This window comes from Passer domesticus, chromosome 29, assembly GCF_036417665.1.
Source record: "Passer domesticus isolate bPasDom1 chromosome 29, bPasDom1.hap1, whole genome shotgun sequence".
Classification (NCBI taxonomy): Eukaryota; Metazoa; Chordata; class Aves; order Passeriformes; family Passeridae; genus Passer; species Passer domesticus.
Window position 1 is genome coordinate 4,773,776 of NC_087502.1, and position 24,957 is coordinate 4,798,732.

Genomic DNA, 24,957 nt, shown 5'->3' on the forward strand with positions numbered 1-24,957 from the left:
TTTACCTTTTTTTCTTCTTTCCCCTTTTAGTCTCTAATCTCTTTTCAATAATTTGTTGTTTGTTTTTCCAGAGGAAGCATTCTAGGTGGGGTCCAATCTGGATTGGGAAGTGCTTGGGAGCAGCTGTGGTGTGGATGGGCCGTGCCCTTGGAGCAGGCTGAGGACATCATTTGGGACCAGCTTTTCTTCCAGCCGTGGATGGCGTGAGGTGGGTCCCTGTCTGCTTGGCAGGGTAAGATCAGAGCTTTTGGGAGATGGCAGCAAGCACAGGAGCATCCCGCTCTGGGCAGGTGCTGAGGGCTGGATGTGCCGTGGCTGGCTGCAGGCTGGGCACGTGTCCTGCCCTCCTGCTCTGCTCCCTGAGGCAGCAGTGATGGGCAGCTCTGGGCACAGCTCTGGGCACCGCTCTGGGCACAGCCAGCATGGCCTGGGTGCCACAGGCGTTGGGACAAGGGGAGAGGAGCCCTCAGCTGATGGCAGTTTCTGGTTTCTCTCCTTGCAGCCGGGCTCTGTGGGTGCTGAGGCTGCTCTGGGCTCTGCCAGGGCTCTGCTGGAGCTCAGCACCGGGCCAGGATCAGCGAAAGATGAAATGGTGTGACCTGCAGCACAGACTTGCTTGAGCATTTTGGCAACACAGCTCAAGTTTGCAGAGTGTACATCTCCAAGGGAAAACATGACACCCCCTGTAGCCATGATATTTTAGTGAAAATTCCTCTGCTGGGATTTTTCCTGTCCTGAGGAGCTGAGAGCGTCAGGAAAGAAATGTAAACAATAACTATCTGCTGCTGTGGAAGGCCACAGGTGCATCTTTCATTGGTCAGTGGATTGTTTTCAATCAGTGATCAACCACAGCCACCTGTGCCAAGGCTGTGAGCAGTCACAGGATTTTTGTTATTCATTCCAATTCTATTCTTGTCTTTGTAGCCTTCTGATCTTCTTCTCTCTGTTCTTTTAGTATAGTTTTAATGTAGTATTTTAATATAATATATAACATAATAAATCAGCCTTCTGATGAAAATGGAGTCAAGCCTCGTGTCTTCGCACAAGGGGCAGCCTAAACAACAACCCCCCAAAAAATAAACTTGTTCATAGCTTCAGAAATGAAATCAGTCTGGGATGACCCCAAATGAAATTTCTGAGCTTCCTGAAGTTGTAGCTCAGCCCTTCTCTGAACAGTTCTCTCCCTCACCTGCCTTTTACTTCCCAACTGCTCCCTCTTTTCCCCCCAGTGAGTTCCCAGCCCATGGCAGTCTCCATCACACTGTTGCCTTCCTTGGTGCCCCTCACCACGAGGAAGGCCAAGCCCCAGGCTTAGGGACTCATCCTGTCACTGGCTGAGGAGCAGCAATGTCTCAGAGGTCCAGTGGGATTTTAGTGTCATTCAGAGCCACACTCCAGCCCTCAGCTCTCCTCACTGCTGAGCTCCCACTCCCTTTTCCTCCTCCTTGCAGCAGGATGAGCTCTGTGAATTCCCCTTGAGCCTCCCCACTCTTTCCAGCCCATGCACCCACCTCACTGAGGCTGAAGCTGAAGCTTAGGAGCCCTCAGCAATCCAGCCAGCAACACACGGGCAGGAGGACACGGATGGCGGTTCCTGCCTGGGACAGGGCTTGTGGTCATCTCCAGGCACTGGTCTCACAGGGGTCCAGCAGCTCCGGCCCCTGCCCATCCACTCTGCTGGCAGCACAGAGGCTTCAGCAGAACCACCAAAGGCCAAGGGGCTTCTGGCCACTTTCCCTGCAACACTGCACGCCTGGGCAGCTTGCTGAGCCCAAGCACCCTTTTCCCCCTCTTCCCCCATGGCCTGCAGACCCTGGGCAGCAAAAGAAAGATCCTGGGAGTCTGTCTATTACAACACATCTATATTTATATGCTAAAGAAAAAACAAAAAGAAGAAAAGAACAATCTTAAAGAAACAGAAAACTCCCGCTAGCTCGGGTGGCCCCAGCAGCCAGAGCCGCTGCGATCAGCTCTCTGCAGAGCTCCAGCAGCGCAGGCAGCCCAGCCCCGACAGACGAGGCCGTGTCCTCCATGCCCTGCGGAGCTGATCCTGCAGCCTCTGGAAGACAGAGTATCGCTTACTCTGTAGTGCCCGGAGGACATCCAATGTTTGAAGTGCCGCGTCTGACACGGCACTGCTGATGTCCTCTGCCAGGTGTTCAAGGGCTGAAAGAGAGAGGAACAGAGCCATGGTCAGATCCCAGAGCTGAGGGGACCCGAGGAGAGCCCCCTGCCAGGGCCATCCCAGCCCGCTCTAGCCATGGCCAGGAGGGAGCAGGGACCAAGGGGCTCAGCCCGAAGCTGCTGGCCACGAATGCCCCAGGTGGCCCTGAAATCTCTGTGTGCTCTGCCCACGCCGGCCCTGGTCCACACAGGGAGCAGAGCCCTCCTTAGCCGGGGCAGGGCTCGCAGCTGCCCCCGCCAGCCCCCGCTGCCAGCCCGCTGCCCTCACTCACCGCTGCAGATGAGCTGGAGCTCTTCCCTCTTCCCCCTCAGGTGCCGCCCGGCCATGCCTGGGAACACAGAGCCTGTCACGGCGCCAGCGGCACAGCTCCCTGCCAGCGGCGCTGCCAGCGCTGCGGCCACACGCCCTGCTGGCCCGGCAGGGCTCAGCCCGGGCCACGCCGCACGCTGCCGCCCGAGGGCACGGCTGCCAGAGGCCGGCAGCAGCGCCAAGCCCAGGCGGGGCTCCGGGGCGCCGGGCCCGGACGGCGCTGCCGGGGCAGCGGGCGGGGCTGGGGCCGAGCTGCGGCGGGCCGGGGATGGAGCCCGGGCTCGTGGCTCACCCGTGAACCTGATGGCCGCCGCTCGCAGGGACTCCTGTGGGTTCCGCAGGTACGGCAGGGCCCGGCGCAGGTGCTCGGCCGCTCGGCTCCTGTCCTCTGCCAGCTGCAGAGAGCGGCAGCAGGGAAGGCTCGGCGCGGGCTCAGCCCCTGTGGTGGGCGCTCCCTGCGCCCAGCCCTGGCCTCCCCTGCCCGCACAGCCCTGAGGCGCGGCCAGCAGCCGCTGGCGCCGGGCTCTGGAGGGGGCAGAGGGCCGGCTGCTGCCCGGGGAGCCGCGGTGCCGCCCCGGCCCGCAGCCCCGCCGGGCCGCGGCTCCATCGGCCCCAGCTCGGGCCCACAGGAGCCTGGAGAAGAGCCCGCACGGCCTCGGGGTGCAGCAGCGGGCAGGGGCACAGCTGCCGGTGCCGCACACTGAGCACGGCGCTCAGTAGGCTTCTCCAGGCTGAGGCTGGGGCTTCCAGGCCCTCCTTACCAGGCACTCGGTGAACTTCCACAGCTTCTTGTTCTTCAGCTGTTTTTCAAGATCCCTCCTCTTCAGGAGCTCGGCCACACAAAGCAGCGTTTCCTGAGAAACCTGGAGAGCAGCAGAGACGCGGAGATGGCCCCACAGCCCAGGGTGCAGGACCCGCGTCCCTGTGCCAAGGCCTGGAGGAGGCTGCAGCCCAGCAGGTGCCAGGGCAGGAGGCAGCCGAGCCCCCTGCCAGGGGACAGCAGCAGCCCATGAATCCTCACCTGTGCCACAAGCCGATTCTCATCATGGCAGTGGAAGAAGAGTGGCAGCAGGCTCTGGCGCAGGGGTGTCTTCAGGGCCTTTTTTCCTTTTTCTGTGGAAGGGTCACCAATGTTCGGAAGAGGAGTATGGAGAGCACCTGCACCTGGTTATTGTCCTGTATGAAAGGAAGGGAAAAAGACCTCAGCATTGGCTGCACGGGGCTCAGCTTGGCGCAGGCCTGCAAATCCACACGGCACAAAGTGTCCGGGCAGCACCCGGTGGCCGTGGCTGAGGGCAGCGAGCCTTACGTGGTCAAAGAGTGGCAGGAGCGCCTCAACCAGCTGCAGTGTGATGGGGCCGGCTATCAGCGTGTCGTTGTCCAAAATAATAAAGCTGAGTAGCATGACCGTCATGCAAACTATCTCTCCATCTGCGTCCTGCAGGAGCTCCACAAGGCTTTCAGTCAGGCTCCACATTTTTTTGGTCTCTTCGGAACACAAGTTGGTGAAATGCCATCCTGCTGTGGCAGGGCCCAGAGGCCAAAGGCCTATCCTGAAGCACTTGGGCAGCTGAAGCGGGAGGCAGGAGAGCTGGGAGCAGCTGCCCCAGCACCCAAAGCCCAGCCAAGCCCAAAGGACTGCATTGCCCAGCTTAGCCCCTGCCCCCTTCACACCATGGAGGGCTCGTCAGTGAACTCGAGAAGGGCCCTGAGTGCCAGGCGACGCCTCTCCCTGCACTCGCTCCGCAGGTGCCTTGACAAGATTTGCAGGACTCTCTTAGCACCGCGTTCACTCAAGTCCATGAACTCGAGGACCTGAAAGGCACAGGGCAGTGACAGGGGAGCCGGCCAGCAGGAGCCAGAACCGCACAGGGCTGGGCCCAGGCAGCAGCACAGGCACGGGCACCGTCCCAGGCAGCTGCGGCTACGAGAGGGCAGAGAGCTGGGAGGCAGCGCTGGCCATCAGGCTCACCTCCGCAAGGAAGGCCAGGGCAGGCAGCTCCCAGCGTGGCTCCTGTGTGCTGAGCAGCCGGAGCAGGTAGCGAGCGATGCGGGAACACAAGGAGATGGAGACACAGGACATCTCCCTGGCAGGAGAAAAAGTCACCAAGACTGTGGGCCATGGGGACAAACCTCTGCCAGGACTGACTCACAGAGGTCTGGTCTTTCCCCAGCATCCTGCAAGGGACCCTGGGCTACTGGGGAGGTGGCTCCTTGTGGGCACCCTCCTCTCCCAGCCTTTTCCAGTCTGCTTGGCTGTCCCTCGGTGACAAGGCCCTCTGGCCCGTGACCATGGGGACTGTGTGGGGCACCCTGGGCACGGAGCACAAATGTCAGAGGCAGCGGGGAGAAGGGGGTCTCACCTGGCCAGCAGAGCCACGGCATAGTGGTGGGTGTCAGCACACAGCAGCGTGTCCCAGCCACACGCTGGTGCTTCCATCGCCACCACCACGTCCTCGTGCTGCATTCGGCAGAGCAGGGACTTCAGGGTCCGCACTGCAAACCTGCGTGCAGAGCAAAGCCCCGGTCACGCTGGGAGCACTGGCTTCTGCCCAGGGACGTGGCAGGGACAGGAGGAGGGGGATGGAGCACCTGTTGGGGCTGGTGGCAAGGTCATATTGCTCTTGGCATCCCTTCAGAAGGTATGGACCTCCTCTGGCATATCCAGGGTGGTGAAGAACACTTGGAAGAGCAGATGCACAAAGAGGCGGGGGAAATACACCATCACTGTGTGTGGGACACAGGGCACCTGGAGGATCTTCCACATCACCACAGTGGCCTGCAAAGGACAAAGCCCCCCGAGACAGCGCTCAGTGCCGAGGTGTCCGTGTGGCAGGGCCTGAGCAGGGGAGGGAGAGGCCCGGAGAGACACAGGGGAGCAGGGGCCTGGTGCCCCTGAAGCTGCCCCGAGGCCAGGTTTCAGCCCAGCGCCTGAGGCAGGGAGATGGAGTGGGGGAAGGAGGATGGAGAGCTGCTGGAGAGGCGGCTTTGGGGCCAGCAAAGGCCAGTTGCAGAAACTCACAGCCAGGACCAAGACACCCGTTTTGTCCCCATCGGAGGTGCACATGCTGTGCTCGGGCCAGCTCCCCAGCACATCCAGGAGTATCAGCAGCGCAGGCTCCGCAGTCCTGGGCGAGCACATGATGCTCTTCCACATGGTCAGAGCAGCTCTGTGGGGTTAGAGCTCTGTCTCAGGGGGGTCTGGGACACAGCACTGTGGCCTGGGCAGCAGCGGGGACCTGAGCTGGCTGCCAGCTCTGCCCCTGCCCACTGCCACTGGCCAGCAGCTCCCAGCAGCCCAGCCCTGTGGGGACAGGCCCCTGAGGGGCCGTGAGGGAGCATGGCAGCAGGCTCGGGGACTGACGTGCCAGGGCTGGCAAAGGGAGCAGCCAGAGGGCCCTGGAGCTCTCTGTTGCTCAGACAGCTGGGACAGGCTGTACAGGCTGATGGGCTGGGGAGCCCTGAGCGCTCTGGGCAGGTGGGCCCCATACCTGTCACAGGAGGAGTACGTCAGCGGGCTGTGCTTCGGTGAGATCCAGCAGGGTCCTGTTCAGCCTGTGCTCAGCAAACTGATTGGCCATGAGCCACTGGTGGATGTACCTGACCATGGCGGGCACCTGGAGAAGGCACGGGGAGACTTGGAAAGCTGCCAGAGGGAGGAATGTCCCCAGCTTCCCCAGAGAAGTGCTTCCCTTCCCACCACACTGCCATGGCCTCAAAGGCTTCCAGTGACCAGCGGGTGTTGCTTGGGAGCCCAAGCAATTCCTGGGAGGATCAAACCCTGGCCACGGGCTGCTTACTTGCTTTGGATTGCAAAAGCCCTCCTCTACCAGCATATCCAGCAGGGCAGCACTGGTCTTGGTTTTGAAGATGTGCGAGTATGCTCTGAGCCCAGTGCCCACGTTGTTGGTCTCTTCCTCCCGAATTCTCTTGATTAATTTGCAAACCAGCTGTAGGAGAAGGGCAAGAAACCAGGGATGTTCCACAGAATGCTCCAAGCATGGTGACAGCAGGCCCAGCCCAGGTGGGGATGGCTGCAGGTACCTGTGCTGTTCTGCGGAAGAGGCCACGGCTGGATTGCTGCTCTTGTGTGCGCTCCACGGCTGCATCTGGCAAAGAGCAAGCGCAGCCAGAGCTGAGGGGCTGCGGGAGAGGCCGGAGAACACAGCCCAGCCCTGCACTGCCCAGGCAGGGACAGCCCCGGGATGCCCCAGGGGATGGAACACGGCTGCTGCGGGGTGTCTGCCTGGCCCCTCTTCCGTCCTGTCCATAGGCATGGCCCAGGAAATGGGATGGGATGGGATGCAACGGGATGGCATGGGACGGGATGCCATGGGATGCCATGCCACGGGATGGGATGAGTTGCAATGGGATGCACTGGGATGCAGTAGGATGCTATGACACCAAGCTGGCTGCAGGCACCAGCCCTGTAGCCCAGCTCTGCCACTCACTCTCCTGCAGTGGCTTGAACGGCACCACCTCTTCCGTCTCCTGTGCTGGGGCAGCTCCAGGGCCTTCTTCCTCTTCCTCCACCCAGGCCAGCTTGGGCACTCTCAGGGGTCTCTGCTCCATGTCACTGACTGGATTTGTGGCTGCTTGCAGGAGAGGTGCCTCGGAAAAGCTCCAAGTCAGCAAGTCCTGCAGTCGTGCCTGGAAGGCACCTTCAAGAGCGAAGCCTCAGGAGGGCTACAGGACAGCACGTCCTGCACTCTGCTCTGGAGGGCTCCTGCCACAAGGGCAGGAGAGTCCTGTCAAGGATGGTGGTCTGGCCTCGAGGGCACTGGCGGCAGGGATGGGAGATGCCTCCGGGGCACCAAGGCCCACGGTCTGCCCTCGAGGGCACCTGCAGGAGAGAAACCTCAGGAAAGCCACGGGTCACCAAGTCCTGTGGTCTGGCCTCGAGGTCAGCTGCAGGAATAACACCTCGGAAAGGCTCCGGGTCAGACACGAACGAGTGTGCTGTGTGGGGCTCCTCACAGCACTGCTCTGTCTTGTCCTGTCCCGTTGCGAGCTCCGAGCACTCTGGAGCGTTCCTGTCACCACCAGCTCCTATGTCACCACGTGTCACAAAGGGCTCTAGGACACCCGTTCCATGGCGTGGTGACCATGGTACACCATGTCACAAAGGGCCCCTGCACACACTGCCCCTGCCCTGGAGCCGCCCCCAGCCCACCCAAAGTGGCCCAGCTTAGGAGGAATCTCTGGCCCCGGGTGTCTGAGACAGCCTGACAGGGTCTTTAGGAACGGCTCAAACCATCAGCAAATGCTGCCCTTCTCTGCAGGCTCAGGGCAGCAGAAGGAGCCCCCAGGGCTGCCGACACAGCCCCCCTGGGAAGGGCACGGGGCCTTCCACAGAAGCTGGCATGGCCTCCTTGGGACACATCCTGGCTGGTGGCCATCCTAAACCTGCGGGTGTGACATGGACAAGGAACGTGTGGGCCAGGGCACGAACGCTGCCCTGAGCCCTGGGGCCCGGGCAGCGCTGACATCAGCAGGTGTGGCAGAGTCCCTGCCCAAGCAGACCTGCCACCCCTCAGCCCTGGCAGCGCTGGTGCCCGTCTCCTGCCCCAGAGACCTGTGCCCCGGGGGGCTTCTGTGCCACAGGGAGCCAAAGCCCACGTGCACTGGGGACTCTGCTCCTTCCTGCAGGGGCTGCTGGCAGGAGCACCTGGAGCAACTGCTGGCAACACTTGGTCTCTGTCAAAATCTCTTACTCCGTGCTGAAATTATTTTCTCATTGAAGTAATTTCCTTCTGCAGGAAAACACCTTAACAGCAAAGGCACAGAATAATGGGGCATTTAAGAATCCTCAGATCAGGAAAGCTTCACTTCCCATTGCTCAATTCAAGTAGTTCCAAAAAGTTGCAAACTTCCCAAATCAATTGGGATCGCTTGAGAAGGTGAAGAGTTGGAATTCTGCTTCCCATCTCAAAGCAGTGACTCATTTGTCTTAATGTCATCCACTGAGAGTCACTTTACAGAACATAACACTCCACAGAGGCAAAAAAAGGGCCATTCTTTGGTTTGCAAATGGTTTTCTATGAAGGGATGATAATATCCTCATTCTCTTAAGGAATAAAACTCTCAAGAAATGAAAGTTCACTCAGTGTTCCCAAAGTAGCCCAACCAAAAACGTAGATGGCCAAAGGGCTAATCCTCCCCCTGGTACAGATATCTAAGTGGCCAGTAAAGTACAGCTCTGCCCTCTGGTTCCCTGCAGGAGAATCAGGACCATGAACAGGAAAAGTCACAGATATTCTTTCTGCCCTCCGTAACCAAAGCTGTGCCAAACCACAGATGCTGCCTTCAACCTGGCTCAGATTCCAGCCTAGACCTCTCACCTTCCAGACAATGCCTTCTCCAACACCCCCCCAACCCCAACCCCCCCAGCCTCCCACACAGAAGCCCTCAGCACCTCGCCAGGACCCCGAGCTGTCCCTGTCCCTCCGCAGAGCTTTCCCACCCTCCAGCAGATGCCCTGGTTCCCTGCACGTGCCGTGGGATGGCCCTCAGGAGGGTCTGCTCCAAGGCCTTCCCTGGTGGCAGCTCAGGCTGCCAGGCCTGTGGTTCCTGGATCACCCTTCCCACCGAGCCTTCCTGTGCACAGCTGTTCCATTGGCACCTTTGCTCAGCTCGACTTCTCCACTTAACCAGGACTGCTGGTCAAGGATCCAGAGCAGCCTGGCCAGCTCTTTCTCCAGCTCCCTCTTTACTCTCGGGGGAGCTAGAGCATTCCACAGGAAAGCAACTGGTGCCACAAGGAGCCTCAGGCACCTTTGGCAGTGAAACAAGGCCTTTGTTTGACCTAAGTAAGCACAAGCCATTCACATTAGTGAACAAGTGCTTAGCACAGACAGACCTGAGTACTTGCACCAGTTAGAATAAGAAAAACCTGGGGACCTAATTGACAGGAGATTGACTTGACAAAAAGCTTTAGACATAGTCTGCCAGAAGAACTAAGGGCAAGTACAGAATCAGCCCTGTGCAGGGAAGCCACGAGGAAGATTTCGTGCTGCTTTAGGGCATCGAGACCACTCCTGGCCAGCACCTGGACATTAGCTTCAAGTATAGGAATGTGACACAGTGTATTTCTAACCCCCTGCCTATCAAATCACCTCAGCAGCATAAAGATGGATGGTATTTTTGATACAATTCCTACACCAACACACTGAAATTTATCCATGGCGGAGAAGCATTTCAGTGGGGTGCAGACTCCTGCCCTCCCGCCAGGTCAATAAAAGGGCTTTTGGCAGACAATGCATTTCTCTGCTGATTTCTTTGAGTGAGGGAGACCCCTCAGGACTGCTGTATCCTGAGGGAACACTGTTGGCCTTGACCTGTAGGCACCTGCACAAGCTTAGAATCAGCTGCCTCAGCTTCCAGGACCTCTCTTGGCCAGCATCCTGACATGGATGGATTGGGGATTGCTGCGAGGCACTTCTGGGACACAGCAGGACAGGACCGGCTGTCTCGTGTCCACGTAGCACCCCCTGACACAGCCTGGGTCATCCCAAAACCAGACAAACGCTCACGTGTCAGCAGAGGGGAGCAAGGAGCACTGGGCTCCTCTCAGGGTATCTCAGCTGGCCTTGCTCCACAACACGCCCCCATTTTAAGGCCTGCTGATGCCCAGCTGCCAGAAATGCCTACCTTGTTCTCTCCAGGATGCACAGGGAGAGCCAATGAGCAGAACACCTTGGGATGCAAACCTTCCAAGCCTTTTCTGAGGCCAGGGGCACAGCAAGATCAGCCAAGACTCTCCACGCTGCCTGGCCCACCCAGCCCAGCTCTGTGCTGGCCCTGGGCCACAGCAGCTTCCAGCAAGCAAGAGGCAAATAAATGCATATTGCCAAGAGCCGAAACACAGCAGAAAGGTAAGATGAGAAAAGTGTGTGTGTAAAGGCCTTTTAATTCACAGCTCTCAAAGAGAGCTTTGGGGCTCATGGCTGGGCAGAGATGCTCCTGCTCACACCTCTGTCCAGAGGTGGGGAACACACCCTGCTGCAGGTGCTTGGGTTGGTCTCTGCAGATCCAGGTGGATGCCAAACCTGCTCTTCACAGCCTTCTTCCTTGCCCTGCCCCTCTGCCACGTGCAATGGGCATCAAGGACTGAAAGGAGCACAGAGAGCCAAAGGGGATCACTTGCACCTACCTCACTGGGAGCTCCCTGGGAAGCACTTTCCTTGAGAAGCAAGCCCCTTTCCTCCAAAGGCATTTCCCCAAATGTGTAGCTTTCCTGGGGAGCACCAACACACTGTTAAAAAAAGCTGGCAAGGCTGAATGACTTCAGGTCCTTTCAGGACAGGCACTCCAGCTCTAGCTCGTATTCCCCCAAGTGTGTGTCCAGGTGGAGGTTCAGAGGTGCAGCCCCAGTCTCTCTACAAACACAAGCTGCCTGCTGCATCTTCCCCTGCCCCAACTCCTGCCTGCACTCACAGCACCAAAACCAGGCTGTTCCCAGCCAGAGCCCAGAGTCCTGTCCCTGCAGGACGCTCCTGCCAGCACGTTCCAGGACTCTCCGCTGTGCATGCAGCACTTTTCATGCCCGCTCTCAACAGGCTCTGGAAGGCAGAGCACAACCTGGCTGGCTCTGCCACCAGCACACCCCAAACACAGGCAGAGGAAGAAGCAGCAGGGGTTGTTTTGTGACCATGCCCCAGAGAAACTGGAAGGGTGCCCTCCCTCTGCTCTCGCTTGGTTGGCTTTCTGACTGGGTCTGAGGCTGGGGCTGCCATTCCTTGGTTGTGGGGACCAGAACCACACCCAGGATCCCGGCACTGCCTGACAGCGCTCCGGGCACTGGCACGGTCGCGTGTCCGAGTCTCGGGCACTGTGCTGCTGCTTCATTTGCTCTTAGGCACACCCAAAGCTCTCTCTTAAGCCCGGATGGTCTCTGGTTCTGCCCTCTTCCTGATCCTGTGCAGGCATGGAGCACTGCTGTGCTTTCAGGAAGCTGTTCCTGAAACCTTCCAGCATTCCAAGCTCCTTTGCCCTCTGTGGATGCTTGTCAGGGCATCCCTCACAGCTGGCTTCAGAACATCCTCAGGTTGGCTATTCCAAAATCCAGGGGCTCCAGGGTGCTCAGCAAGATCTGTAACTCCACAGTGTTGTGGAACTGGACCTTCAGCACAGGGACCTTTCCAGCCTGATCTGCCCTCGTTCCTCTGTGTCTGTGCACAAACACGGCGTGGAAGAGAACGGCAGGAGGGGCCTGTGTGTCCCAGGGCTCCGGATTTGCATCGCTTCAGCTCCACAGAGATGCAGGTAAAGCAAAGAAGCCAAACTGCTTATTAATGGAAAGTGAAGCAAAGGGATGAGCTGGGAGGGAAGAAAGGGGATAGGCATGGTCTGAGGACTGAAGGAGGGAGCTGTCAACAGGGAGGGAGAAGGCAGGAGCTATGGGAGCTTCCCACAGGCTCAGCTGTGCCAGTCATCAGCTGTGCCTGGAACTCCATCTGGTCTCCTCTGGTCCCCAGGTGGTCTCATCTTCCAAGGGATCTGGAGGTCTTAAGGAAACACTGCTACTTCTGAGCCAGCAGATGAAAGTAGTTCTGCAGCTCTTCCCTCGAACATCACCTGAACAAATATGCTGATGTGGGAGGGGCTGTCGTTTTCACTCAGGGCTTGAAGGGCTGGAAGAGAGAGGAATAGAGCCACAGTCAGAACCTGGACCTGCGGGAATCTAAGGGCACCTTCCTTCCAGGGCCATCCCATCCAGCTCTTGCCATGGCCACAAGATAGGAGGGGGCAAGGGGATCAGCTGCAAGGTGCTGGCCGTGAATCCCCCTGCCCACGTCCGTGAAATCTCTGCGTGCTCTGCCCACGCCACCCCTTGTCCACAGAAGGAGCAAAGCCCACTGCAGCTGGGGCGGGGATTGCAGCTCCATACAGGAGCTCAACACAGGCTAACCATAACTAAGGCTACTGTGGCTGTTATCCAGTTTGCTTTATGGCTAAATAAGGTGAGGGATTCATGGATCTTTAACTTTCGCTGCTAAGCAGGCACGTGGATTCAGAGATATCACATACTAACTGTATGTTTTTGGGGTTACTTTAATAATGGTACTTACTGTGAGGAAATGACATGAGGGGAAATTTTCTCCCAAACCTTCAACCATCTCTTTGGGTCTGCCCCAGCAGTTTTCAAAGTGTCAGATGCACTCTAAATACTAATGATATCAAACAGTGGTTGGTGTTGCTGATAGGCCTGTTACATTTAGCATTCAGAGATAAGGGAAGATTAACCTGGATAAGCACCCTGACACCTACCCCAGAGCCTAGGGATGCTGCTGCCCCAGAGCCTGACCCTGCCCCACAGCCCACCTCAGATATGAACTACCCAGACTGGGTGGGGGTTCAGGTGAAGGAGATAGGGTAGATGCTGAAGGGGTACATTTCCCCAGCTGGTGAGAAACCCTCCCCCTGCCTGAAAGAGGGAGAGTCTGCTGGTGCAGCAGTGGAACCCACAGATGTTACAACCGTCCAGGCTCCAGCTGAACTGCAAAGGCAGCCACAGCCTGCAGCAGTCACTCCTGTGGAAACAAGGAGATCTAAGATGAAATCAGAGCACCCAGGTAAGGTTAAGAAAGGAGGGTCCTCACAACCCACAGGGGAGCCAGAGGTTGCAATCATCCCCGAGTCCCTGACGTACAAAAGTCACCATAATCTGCACAAAGACACTGTATGACGGGGACGTGAGGCTTATACAACCTGGCTATTCTGGGTCTGGGACCTTATGGGTGCAGGCAGCCAACTGGATAGTGCATTCCTCATTGAGGGAGGCTGCTGCTGAGAAGGCCAGGAAATATCAGCATCTTCATTCACAAATACAAGAACTGACCAATGCAGTAGATATTGAATTTGTAGGTTTCCCCATGGGAGCGAGGGAAAAATGGTACAACAAGGACTTGGAGTTGCTTTTGGCCCTTGGTATCTCTAAAATGTGCCTAGGGAAGATTGCCTGGGCCTTGGCATCCAGAGTGCTTGTCGTCTCTGTAGGTATTGTACATATATTTGTCAGCAAAGCTAGTTTGATTGTATCTGTTTAATACATTAAACCCCTTCCCTGTGATGGTTACAACTGGATAGTGGAATCAGTTTATGGGAGGGAGGGGTTTGTTCTTCATACCATGTCGTTCCTTGCCCAGTTCTTGGGTTTCAAATTCTGATCTGGACCAGGTGGATGGGCCATGTTTATTTAACCTGGAATAGAGACATATATATTTGTATATGTTTATTAAGTAGCCAAATGCTACTTAAGGAATTGGAAAGGAATTTGGGACCCTTGCCCAGGACTCAGGTAAGAATCAGGGATATTGATAAAGGAGCCAAGGTCCCTTTCCTTCTGGGAGCAGCTTTTAATGAGTGTCAGAGAAAGGTTTGTCGACAGGGAGAGAATGCAGGAGCACCACCACAGAATGTGCTGGAAGACCCTTGAGGAAAGGATCCAACAGCCGAGAGACGTGGCAGTATTGGAGGTACTTGTTGGGAGGGATGGACAGCATGATAATGATCCTGACAAGGTATCAAGGGCATATGTGGAGTCTGGCACATCTGGGGCCATCTCAATACACCACCTTCATTGCAATGATTGATGCTGACACCAACCGAGAGACAGCGGGTTCTGTCACCAACAAGCTTAGAAATTACAAGAGTATGATCAATGGCCCAGTGCAGGCTCATGTCTCTGCTGTGATTAAGGAGTTCAAAGAGGAGATGAGGGAGATCAAGGAGGAGGTGAGGAAGATCAATGCAGCACCCATGCGAGTCACAGGCCCCAAAGTCAGAGCCCAACATCCCCCAGCTAGAGAGAGAGGGTACACCCCACAGGCTGACCTGTGGTTCTTCCTGTGTGACCGTGGGGAAGGCATGGGAAGGTGGGATGGGAAACCTACTTCTGTGCTGGCAACTCAAAGGGAGCACTAACCGAGGGAGTTCCACTAAAGTGAAGGTAGCCTCAACCTCCCATGACCGAGCTGCTGAGTATGATCTGTCAGATCCCCTTGAAGGTACTTCTACCATGTATGCCCAGGAAAGAAATAATAACCAGGGTTAGAGGGGCCCTGCCTCTAGCCTGGGAGAGGCACGGGAAAACCGGATGTTCTGGATGGTGTGGATCCAATGGCCTGGCACACCAGAACAACAGAAATACAATACCTTAGTTGGTGCACAGTGTACCCTAATACCATTGGGACATGTGGGGGCAGAGCCTGTTTCCATTGCCAGGGTGACAGGGGATCACAGCAGTTGACCATGTAGGAAGCTGAGGTGAGCCTGGCTGGAAAGGAGTGGCAGAAACATCCTACTGTGAGCGTCCCTGAGGCCTCGTGTATTCTGGGCATGGACTTCCTCCAGAATGGCTATTACAAAGACCCAAAGGGACTCAGGTGGGCTTTTGGCATAGCTGCTATAGAAGTAGAAGACATTAAACAGCTGAACACCTTGCCCAGACTATCAGAAAACCCATCTGCAGTAGGAGTCCTGAAGGGAGAAGAGCAACAGGTACCAACTGCCACTTTGACAGCGCATTGCTGACAGTATAGAAGAATGCAAGAAGCTGTGATTCCCATCCATAAGATGATCCGAGAGCTGGAGAGCACAACCCACTCACCCTTCAACAGCTGCATTTGGCCTGTGTACAAGTCTGTGGAGCCTCACACATCAGGTTGCCCAAGCTACCAAAGGAGAAGGTGGATCAAATCAACTTGCTGACCTCAAGGCCATTCAGCTGGCCCTGGACATTGCTGAAAAAGAGAAGTGGCCAAAGCTCTACTTTTATACCAATTCCTGGATGGTAGCCAGTGCTCTGTGTGGCTGGCTGGAAAGGTGGTAAAAGGCCAGCTGGCAGCGTAGAGGAAAGCCAGTCTGGGCTGCTGATGAGTGGAAAGGCATTGCCACTCAGGTGGAGAAGCTACCTGTGAAAGTCTGTGATGTAGATGCCCATGTCCTCAAGAGTCGGGCTAGTGAGGAACACCAAAACAATGAGCAGATAGGTCAGGCTGCAAAGATAGAGGTGTCAACGACAGACTTAGATTGGCAGCACAAGGGGGAGTTGTTCCTAGCTCGATGGGCCCATCGTGGTAGAAATGCCACCTATAAGTAGGCATGAGACTGAGGGGTGGATTTAACCATGGACAGTATTTCTCAGGTTATCTGTGACTGAGAGATATGTGCTGCCATCAAACAGGCCAAGCGAGTGAAGCCCCTGTGGTATGGTGGGCAGTAGTCCAAGTACCAGTACAGGGAGGCCTGGCAGATTGACTGCATCACACTGCTCCAGACATGCCAAGGCAAGTGCTACGTGCTCAAAATGGTAGAAGCCACCACGGGATGCTTGGAGACCTACCCTGTGTCTCACGCTACTGCCTGGAACACCATCCAGGGCCTTTAAAAACAGGTCCTTTGGAGGCATGGTACCCTGAGAGGATTGGGTCAGACAACGGGACTCATTTCAAGAACAGCCTTATCAACACTTGGGCCAGGGAACATGGCATTGAGTGGGTGTACCATATCCCCTACCATACACCAGCTGCAGGCAAAGTAGAGAGGCACAATGGACTACTAAAAACCCAGCTGAAAGCACTGGGTGGGGGATCTTGGAAAAACTGGGAGCAGCATTTAGCAAAGGCCACCTGGTTAGGGAACACCTGAGGTTCCAACTGAGCAGGCCCTGCCCAGTCTGAGTCCATGAATAGAACAGATGGAGATAAAGTCCCAGTGGTACATGTCGGAGGTTTGTTAGGGAAAGACAGTGTGGATTAATTCTGCCTTGAGTACAGACAAACCCATTTGAGGGGTTGTCTTTGCTCAGGAACCAGGTTGCACATGGTGGATAATGCAGAGAGATGGAACAACACAATGTGTAACTCAAGGAGATCTGATTGTGGAGTGAGAATGATATGGAAATATCACCGTTTGCTGGATGTTACTGCCATTGTCTGTACATTAAACCACACAGACATGAAATAGAAGGAAATGTGTAAGTGTTGAAGGTCTGAGCATGTGAAAGATGGAGTTTTGAGTGAATAAAATGAAAGTGGGGAATCATGCAGCTCTGTAGTTTGGGGCCTGGATTTAGTGGTCTGGTGTGAGAATGTGATGGGGGCATTGTGGAGGATTTTGTGAACAGCTGGCTAGCTGACAAAGGTCACACTGATATAATACCGTTAGTTAAGGAAGAAGGAGATAGGTATAGGAGCCAGTAGTCAGTGTCTAAATCAGGCAAGGGCACTGTGCCCTTGGTGCAACATCAGGATGGGGGAGAGGATCCTTAGTTAGAAATCTGAAGAAAAGATGAGAACAGCTGCAACGTAGTAGTCACAAGAATGCTAAGGCAGGCGTAGTTAGCTGATAAGTAACTAACCAATAATGAGCTCGCCTTTTGCAATATGTATTAGCCTCATTAACACCAATATAAATGTGTGTGCCTATCAATAAAGTTCTGAGATTTGCTGATCACTCATATTGAGTGCCGCATTTCTTCTGCCGATCTCAACAAATGGTAACCCCAGATGTGATACCGGTAACGGCAACCACGGTGGATCGGTGAACGAGTTCGTGTCCTATAGCAGCAAGGACGGCGAATAAGCACCGCTGAAAAAGCGAAAGGTGCCGCGCCCTGGGTGACCTTATAGAAGAGCCCGGCCGATACGTGCTGCTGAGACCTTGAAGGGCTGCAAAAACTTCGACGTTCTCAAAAATGGAAATGGAAAGGCAAGCAGCATATGATTTATTTACTTGCTTTTTAAAAAAGTGTCAGGTTAAGGACATAGACTTGCAGAAAGAGCTCCCACAGTTGTTAGCTTATGGGTACGCACAAGGAGTTTTTCAAAATCCTCATACAGTACATGAATTAACAGAGTGGCGTAAGTTCGAGACCATGAGGGCGACAGGGGCCGTGGGAAAGGCCGGGGCAAACGTGGCGGCGAGAACGTGTGTGGTGGCGGCGGCATGCTCGGTGCCGGCAGCGGTCACGCGCACCGTGGGTCCAGTGACACGCACGGTGACAAAAACTCCCACGGCAGCTGTCCGTGGGGAAAGCGCACAGATCACGAGGGAAGTGCCAGCCAGGGCCGGGCCAGCCAAGGCGAGACGCGGGGGCCGAATACGCGGCAGCGACAAGCACACTGCCAGTGATAGCAGCGGCAGCGGAGTGCGGCAGACGCGCACCAGTAATGCTAAACCCGAAAGCTGGAGCTGGGAGGGCTTTTTCACATTTTGTAAGCACACAAGAGCACAAGCAGTGTGGGACATGCTCCCGCTGGCTGCGGGTGCTGGCGCAGAGCCAGGGGGAACCAGCCTGATCGGAGATCCAGGCAGAGCGGACCCCAAACGAGATCAGGGCTGCGCGGGTCCGGCGAGGGCGTTCCTCTCCACACCCCCGAGGTGGCGCAGGCTGAGGCTGTGCCAGAGCAGGCGGAGACAGGGCGCGGTCAGACGGTCCTAAAGGCACCGCCCGGTCACAGCTGCCAGGCAACCACAGCAGCCAGCCCATTGCAGCAATTCAAACAGGCATCTGAGAAAAAACAGGTCAGGAATTTTCTTCAAGATCGGGATGGAAAACTTCTGAGAATTCTCACAGTGCTTTATCCAGCTTTTTTTAAAAAAAGGGCAATTCCACGGGGCACTTCACCCAACTGTTCCACAGGCCACTTCCACAGAATCTTCATGAGAAAAGTGGAAAGTACCAACCAAGTCTTTGCACAAGATTAAAAAAAAAAAAAAAAAAAAAAAAAAAGGGAACCCCTTCTATTGTGAAAAATTATTCCCAGGGAGACAAAATGTCATGTAAAGATGAAAGTATTAGTAAAGATTTAATTACCCAAGGTGTCTTGGAAGATAAAGCATTTGGGAAAGGTCAATCAGATCCTGTTGTGGGGTCATTAGTCGATTCCCCAATGATTCAAAGTTTTAAGAATGATTTATATTAAGTTTATAACCTTTGTTATTTTTGGTTTTTGTAAGTAATGCTGACAGATAGTGATTGTTGTTAATATTAGATGAATACTTTGGGAAGGTTGTCTTAACCCCTTCAAGCACTTCTTGTTAGGGAGTTTTCAGATTTTTGTGATGAGAATTGTTGTTGGTGTGTTGTTGTGGTGTTTGCAGCCGGCTTTCATGTGTTTTTCTATTTTTTTGCACGATCACCTGCAAGACACGTGTCTCTTCAGGATCCTGGCTTTTTATTTCCTAACTACTTATATGTTTCTGAGGGTTTTTATCCAAATTGCCAGTTTTGTGGTTCCTGTCAATTATTACTTCAGAAGTACTCCAGCAGAGAATTCAAGAAGTTTGCTGTGTTTGGAGAATCTCCATCCTGGCAGAGGCTTCAGAAAGGATTCGGTTGTTTGATAGTTCGATTGGTTTGTAATCCTAAGGTTTCTTGTTTATAACTGTTATTTTTAAATATGTTTAAAAATGTGCCAAGAGATACCCACCAATTAGAGTTTGGGCTCTGGCCAAGTTCTAACTCTATTTGGATGGAGTGATTGGCAATCAACCCAGATGTTTTCTGCATCAAAAAGTATTCAAGCCTTTTTGACTTGGCAATTTGACCATTTATAACAGCTGAGCCATTTTCAGAGAAAGTTTGGAGAAGCATGAATCCGGACATGATTTCTCCAATTTTCTGTTGTTTTAAGGTTTATCACCTGTTGCAGACTCTGGGATAAGAGTTCAGTGTTGTAGTGTTTAGTAATTTTCTGATCTTGTATGTGTTGTTGATTGTGTGTATTATCTGAATTGATTCCTAATTACTCTTATTTTAACATTTCTCTATGTAACATTGCAAAATGAAACCAGGACCATTCTTCACCTCCAAGATTCTGAGAAAATCCTTCAGTCCCTGCGGGGACGTGGGATGTGTTTGTGTTTTAACAGGTGCAAAGTCCAGATGGATTTCAACGAAGAATGTGAAACTCTATCAAGAGCAAGAAAAAGGTTGACCATTCGACAAGCAAAGAAGACAGACAGATGTGGACTGTGCAGAGATTCCAACCCTCGAGCTTCACTCAAAGGAGATTATGGACTTTAAGCTTTTTCATGGGTGTGGGAATCAGTGATGTACAGTTTTTGTTAGTTGATAGTTTTTTACATTTTAATGGGACTTGTAATTCTTCTGCTCCTTTTGGCCATGCATTTTTCAGTGCATCCAGCAGGTCTTGAATAAGGCTGCCAAAGAGGTATTTTTGTGGCAAAGAGAAAGAGGAGATGTCAGAACCCAGGATATCTCTCTGGATGCCCTAGATGGCTCAAAGCCCTGGCAGGAGCTCGGAGACCCTGGTAGGAAGCCAAAGACACCTAAAAATTCAATCTCAACCCCATGGAGCAAATTGCCAACTTTATATGAAAAGTTACAGGTCACAAAAGTTTAAGTAGCATAGTAGTAGCAATCACAAGGTGAAAGGAAAAATTCTAGAGAACTGTACATAGGGGTTAAGAGTTCAAGATGGAGGGATTTGGGCGTGCCCTGTCATTCTTCTTTCTTCGCCCTGGCATCCATGTTCAGGATGATATTTGCTACGTCTAAGCAGACCATGCTTGTGCAACAGAAAAACAGGGGAAGTGTGGAGGATTTTGTGAACAGCTGGCAAAGGTCACACTGACATAATACCGTTAGTTAAGGAAGAAGGAGATAGGTATAGGAGCCAGCAGTCAGTGTCTAAATCAGGCAAGGGCACTGTGCCTTTGGTGCAACATCAGGATGGGGGAGAGGATCGTTAGTTAGAAATCTGAAGAAAAGATGAGAACAGCTGCAACATAGTAGCCACAAGAATGATAAGGTAGGCGTACTTAGCTGATAAGTAACTAACCAATAATGACCTCACCTTTTGCAATATGCATTAGCCTTATTAACACTAATATAAATATGTGTGCCTATTCAATAAAGTTCCGAGATTTGCTGATCACTCATATTGAGTGTGCCGCATTTCTTCCACCAACCTCAACAAGGAAGAATCCCCCATTCCAGGGGCTGTGTGGGGTGCACAGGGGGGCAGCTGTGTCCCCTGCCAGCCCCAGGGCTGCAAAGCAGGGAGGAGATGTCTCAGCTGCCTCAGCTGAATCGCTTCCCTCAGCCCTTGGCCTGGGAAGTCTCTGGCTGCAGCACAACCTGCACAGGAGACTTTCCACAAGGAAGAGAAAAGAAAGGAATTGTTTCTTCTCTCTCCTTCATCACTCCCTTTGCACTGATTTTTTCATCTGTTAGCAAAACCAACCACAAAGCATCTGCACTGAGGTGTATCTGAGGGTCAGTTCCTAAATAGGGCCATAGGAAGGTTTTCTGCCAGGGCAAAAGGGAGAAATGTGGAAGTTGGTCATGGTTGTTGAAAACAGGACAGTTTGTAAACACTGGACATGCAGAGGCTACAACAAGAAAGTTTGCAGTCTGAATGGTCCATTTTCTTCCCACTTCCCACTGCTCATTTGTCCCATCCTGACTCCAGAGGAGCAGATTCTGGAAAGCAGGGTCCAAGTCAGTGCGGCCCTGGGTGTCAGGGCACCCAGCGCATACAGAGAAATATTCCCAGTGCTCTGGGTTTCCACATTCTCCCAAGCTGTGCTTCCCTGCAGTAAAGAAGGCAGTTTGATTGCTTTTGTCCTGAGTATCTCCTGAGTTCATGACTTCAGATGGACTGGAACAGTCCCAGCAACCCAAAATCAGCAACAATGATCAGGATCAAAGCCCCAGGTCACCATCAAATGTTCTCTATCCATGCCTTCCAGAGGCCAGCAGCAATTCCTGCTACATCACCCACTCTGGGTCAGCCTGACGGGATTGCTCTGGTGTGCAGAGCCAGTCCCTGCAGCACAAAGCGCTCGGAGCCGCTCTGTGCCCCGCAGTGTTGGCATCTGCCTGTGCCACCAATGTGCCTCCAATGTGCCACCAATGAACCTTCAATGTGACATCAATGTGCCACCAGTGTGCCACCTATCTGCCACCACTGTCCATGGCTGAGCTACCAATGTTCATTACTGTAAATCAAAGGTGCCTCCAATGTTGGTGAGGGAATGAAGAGGTGGACTCCATTAATATCAGAAAGCTAATTAATTACTTTATTAAACTATACTGTATGCATTACATCTAAACTGAATCTGCCAAGCACTCATCTCTGCACACAACTGCACAGAACTGCACTCATCTCGTGACTCTCCCCTGACTGGCAGCCGACAGTCCGACACACACACTCTCTTGGCCCTAATAGGCCCAGGAAACAAAACATCCTCACTTTGGGTAAACAATCTCCATATTGCATTCTACTTTGGAACATCACACGCACAGCAAATGAGATAAGAATTGTGTCTTCCCTTTCTCTGAGCTTCAGAGAATGTAAATCTCAGAAATCCTTGGGAAGAATTGTGCCTTGCTTTTCTCTGTGAAAGGAAATGTAGTAACAGTTCATGGCTATGGTTCCTGTTCCACCACTGTTCCACCTTTTCCATGGTTACTCCACTGCTGCTCCAAAGCTGCTCCAGTGCTGCTCTGGGGATCTTCCTCTGAACTCTGAGCACAGTTCCTCTGCTTGTCCACCACAGTTTCACCACAGTTCCACCACAGTTCCACCACAGCTCCAGCACTGCTCATCTCCTGCTGTTCCAGAGCTTTGTCTCTGCTCCTCCCCTGCTCCCCTGTTGTTCCACGGCTGCTGCTTCTGTTTCAGTGCTGCTGCCACAGCTGCAGTGTCACAGAGAGGGGAACGTTCAGACATCACCCACTGTGGTGTCACAGAGACCAGGACAAGGGAACTGCCACAGTTGTGGTGTCACAGAGAGAGGAAGGTTGGGGCAGCTGCTGCTGTGGTGTCATAAACAGGGGAACATTTGGGGCTGCCTCCCCTGTGGTGTCATAGAGAGGGGAGTGTTGGGGCTGCCACTGCAATGCTGTCATAGAGAGGAGAATGCTGGGAGTGCCACCTCTGTGGTGTCTCAGACGGGGGAACGCTGGGGGTGCAACTGCTTTGGTGTCATAGACAGGGTATTGGTACTGCTGTCATGTCACTGACAGGGGAACACTGGGGCTGCAGATGTTGAGGTGTCACAGAGAGGGGAATGTTGGAACTGCCACTGCAGTGCTGTCATAGAGAGTAGAACTTTGGATGGCCACCCCTGCAGTGTCACAGAGAGGGGAACTTTGGGGCTGCCACTCCTGGGGTTTCACAGAGAAGGGAACACTGGGCTTACAACTGCTTCAATGTCATAGACGAGGTGACACTGGTATTGCCACTGCTGTCGTGTCACAATGGGGGAACACCGAGCTTGACAACACTGTAGTGTCACTGACAGGGGAACACTGGGGCTGACACTGCTGTGGTGTCACAGAGAGCTGATTGCTGGAGCTGCTACTTCTGTGTTTTCATAGACTAGGGAACGCTGGGTCTGCCACCGATGTGGTGTCAGAGAAATTGGAAACTTGGGTCTGTCACCACTGATTTCTCATAGAGAGGGGAATCTTTGGTTTGCCACTGTGCTGGTGTCAGACAGAGGGGAACGCTGGGGGTGCCACCTCGGGTGTCAGAGAGAGGGGGACTAGGGGGAGTGCCACAGCTGTGTTGTCACAGAGAGGGGAACGCTGGGGCTGTAACTGCTGTGGTGTCATAGAGAGAGGAATGTTGGGATTGCCACCACTGTGGCGTCACAGAGAGGGGAATGCTGGTGCTGCTACTGCTCTGGTGTGACAGAGAAGGAAATGTTGATGCAGCCATTGATGTGGGGTCATAAAGAGTGGAATTTTGGAACTGCCACCCTTGTGGTCTCACAGAGAGGGAAATGTTGGAATTGCCACTGCTGTGGTGTCACAGAGCAGAGAACACTGCCAAACCTCCCCTGGTGCTGTGCCCACTCCAGTGCTGCTCCTCTGTGACACTGCAGGGCCTCCTGGGGACATTGTGACACTGCAGGGCCTCCTGGGGACACTGTGAAACTGCAGGGATTCATGGAGACATGGTGACAACACAGGGCCTCCTGGGGACATGGTGACACTGCTGAGACCGATGAGATCACAGGGGCCCTGTGACACTCCAGGCCCTTGTAGAATCCAGAGGCCCCTTTAAGGACATGGGCCCTCATGGAGTCAAGAGGAGACTGCCAACCTGTGGGGCTTCATGAAACCATCCACTGTGATCCCTCAGGGCCTCATGGTTCCCAGGAACCATTGTGACACTGCAGGACTGAATGGAATAAACGGGACACTGTGACACTGCAGGACTGAATGGAACCAAGGTGACATTCTGACACTGTGGAACTGAGGAGATGCTGTGACACTCTGGTGTGTAAAGATGCTCAGGGGCCGTTGTGACCCTGTGGCTTGTGGAAACAAGGGGACACTGTGACATTGTGAGGTCTCAGGGAATCCAGGGACCCTCGTGACACAGTCAGGCCAGTTGGAATCATCAAGGATCCATTGGGATAACTCAGGGCTTTGTGGTGTCCAGGGGTCCTTGAGACATTGTGGGACCTCATGAGACCAAAGGGGTCCTGGGCCTCTGTGGGGCCTCATGGAGCCAAAGGGGCCCTGGTGACACGGTGGCTGCTCGGAGATGTCTGTGGCTAGCCCTGTCTCCTGGCCCGTGCCAAGAGTGGCCACTCCCTATCTGCCCTTTGGGCCCGTTTGGCTGCTGGTACAAGCAGGGCTGCTTGTCTCCCAGAAGCAGCAGGATGCTCTGTGCAGCTACTGATGTCCCGAGCCGAGAAATCCAGAGCGAAGGAAAGAGAGGGATAGCTTGTGTAGGTTCCCAAGAGGCTTTAATATCTGACAGGGTCCAGGGACAACTGACAGCAAGTCCAGGGTTACAACAGCTGCAGTACGGGGGAGTGAACATGGGCAGGATACAAACCAGGACCAATGCAGGAAACCTGGGGAGGAGCACAGGGCGGCGTCCACATTATGACAACCAATGGGGGAACAACAGGGAGGAGAGCAGACTGAGCATACCAATAGGTATTCGAGGGATACAAGATGGACACAGAAGATTCTAGAGCTAAAGGTGGGGTTTCTGTAATGGACAAGGGAGGAGGAGAGGGTTTCCCTGAGTGGCAGGGAAGGATCTGGAATAAGGGGTAGGTCTTGAGGTAGATGGACAGGGGGACGGGAAGGTACATCTCCGTTGCAAACCAGTATGCATGGGGAACAACCAGAACAAACTACTTTCACTTATAACACAACTGTTTCATAACAAAGGAACTTACTACTACACCCTAGGATTCTGTGGGGCCTCCTGGAACCAAGGGAACTCAGAGACACTGCAGGGCCTCCTGGTTCTCAGTCTCTTCTGACACTTGTGTCCATCTACAGAGACACAAAACTGGGCAGCCTGAGCCTGTTGATCCAGAATATTCCCTTCTCCATGGGAGGACGTTCCTGCCATCTGTGCTGCTGTGTGTTCCCTCCGCTCCCCGGGGGGAATTGAATCCTACAAGAGACACCGACCACTCCTGCAGCTGACACCACAGGGCCTCCTGTGGGGTGG

At 54.0% G+C, this 24,957-nt stretch overlaps 2 long non-coding RNA genes and 1 pseudogene across 2 annotated transcripts; all 3 read right to left on the bottom strand.

Annotated features, from left to right (window-relative positions):
* LOC135287312 (zinc finger protein 345-like) overlaps positions 1-24,957 on the bottom strand; it is a 70,171-nt pseudogene that overhangs the window by 20,416 nt on the left and 24,798 nt on the right.
* Positions 2,843-4,090, bottom strand: LOC135287450 (uncharacterized). Its single transcript, XR_010351132.1, has 4 exons — positions 3,804-4,090; positions 3,516-3,670; positions 3,256-3,357; positions 2,843-2,889 (listed from the first exon to the last, which is right to left on the bottom strand). It is a non-coding gene; the product is annotated as an uncharacterized LOC135287450 (long non-coding RNA).
* On the bottom strand, positions 4,956-5,664 carry LOC135287461 (uncharacterized). The gene is made up of 3 exons (XR_010351144.1): positions 5,517-5,664; positions 5,087-5,273; positions 4,956-4,998 (listed from the first exon to the last, which is right to left on the bottom strand). It is a non-coding gene; the product is annotated as an uncharacterized LOC135287461 (long non-coding RNA).